The following is a 2,147-nucleotide window of genomic DNA, read 5'->3' on the forward strand; positions in this document are numbered from 1 at the left end:
GCTCTGGGCAGAGGCCCCGCTCCCGGGTCGCGCTTGCACTGCCGCTTCGCAATACAGCTCCATTTAGACCTTCTCGGGCAGACTTTTTGCCTTTATCTATATATTCCTCAACATAACAGGTTTTTAACCCTTTGATAAGGACAGCAATAAATAATGTCCTCTTTTACCTTTTCAGTACTCCGTGATCTGCTTGAATTCTCTTCTTTGTAGGCATTCCTTTCTTTGTACAATTCAATAGTGTCCACAGTAGTACCTTGCTGCCACTCTTCTAATCTGCTTCTTAGAAATCAGTGCCCAGTTTCTTAAATATTATGGTCATAAGAGAAATATATGAGAATTTTCCTGATGTATTTAGTACACCCTTAGCACAACTGCCCCACACAGTATGTCTATATTATTTATTATTATGCATATTTTGTTAATTTTCATACTTACATGCTATGTTCTCAGATGTACTCTGTTCAATAACTCAACTACTTTTTTTTTCTACCACAAGTAAAATAAAATGAAACAACCCAGCTATCATCTTTCCTTACCTACAGTTGACTTAAGGAAACCTGTTTCTCAGGGAAACTGAATAAATTAAAGCTGTGTTACTGGCAAGAGGTCTGCATGAACAGGCATGCCAGTTGACATGGGAGGGGGAGTAAGTGGGACACCACACCAAATAACCACAAATAAAAACCAAAAAACCCCCCAAAAACCCAAACCAAACAAAAAAAACCCATACCAACCCCCTCCCCAAAAACAACCCAACAGAAAACCCTCAAACAAGCAAACAAAAAAAACCCAAAAAACCACAGAAACCTGCATACAAACCTACACAACGGCATTTCTGAAGTCTGCAGCCCATCAGCTTACACCCACGGTGTAAGGAATAAAGAGAAATGTTTTCCAGGTTCAGATGTAGTATTACAAATATCACGGAACAAACTGCTTTTATGCTGCTTTTAACATATGCACAGAATCTCATACCACCGAACTACTGTGCATCTCTGTAGGTCAATATTAAACATGTAAATAACAAAAAAATTTTCAGGATGATCTACAGCTATTATAAAATCTGGAATTTACACATTGAGTTCTAGAAATAACAAGTGAGTGCTTTAACTGGTGTGATCTGGGCCAAAATTCCTGTAGTTGTTAGAAACCACTATGCTTTGTGCTACAGAAAGAACTCATTCAGGGCCTGGTTCAAGGGAGTGCATCATGTTGTCCTGGCTTATGAACAATGTTGAATCGAATGACAGGATTTTCAAGTAATGAAAATGTTTAGAAAGAAGCTCACAAGGTCTCTCAGGCCTTATATTAACTTAGCAACATCTCACGAAATTTCTTGCAGATTTCTAGCATCTGATTATAATATAACTGCACCTTTGCACTAAAGCAAAATATTTTCAGCAGGTAGTACAAAATAATTATTCAAATTCTCAAATGCTCTTCAGCATATTATCAGGTGCTGAAGAGAACACCTCTTTGTAAAGTGTATCAGGCAAGCATTTCCAAAAAAAAACACTCCACAAAAAAAAACCAACTCATGCATAAGTAGCTCTCTTCTTCATTTATCCTTTTTAGATTTTATATATTTAGCAGCAACTGATAAGTATTATTCACTTTGGTGATACCACTTGCAGAATCACAGAATCTCTTAGATTGCAAGGTGCCTCTTGACATCACTTAGTCCAAGCCCTCAACTCAAGGGTCAGCTGGAACAGTCTGGCCAGGCCCATGTCCAGTTGAGTTTTGAGTATCTCCATAGACAGAGACTCCGCAGCCCATCCGGGCAATCTGTTCCAGTGCTTGACCATCCCCACAATTAAAAGTTTTTTATTGAATTTTTCATGTGCATTTCCTTTACTTATAGGAAAGTTCATCTCTGTAATGTTCCAGGACAGCTCATCATTACTGGAAATGCTACAAAAATAAACTGATTACTTGTATTAGTGTCCTGGTATGATCATTACTACATAGCTATCCTTTCTTACATCACAACTCATTCAAGTTTTCTTCTAGTTTCATCTATTTTAAGACTTACTTCTTACAACATGTCTGTATTATTATGAATATATGATTCTAACATTGTAGCAGTGTTTCTCACTGCTTTGAAGTCCATACAATCTCTTGTCAAGGGAAAATACAATCACAGG

This window comes from Molothrus ater, chromosome 19, assembly GCF_012460135.2.
Source record: "Molothrus ater isolate BHLD 08-10-18 breed brown headed cowbird chromosome 19, BPBGC_Mater_1.1, whole genome shotgun sequence".
Lineage (NCBI taxonomy): Eukaryota > Metazoa > Chordata > Aves > Passeriformes > Icteridae > Molothrus > Molothrus ater.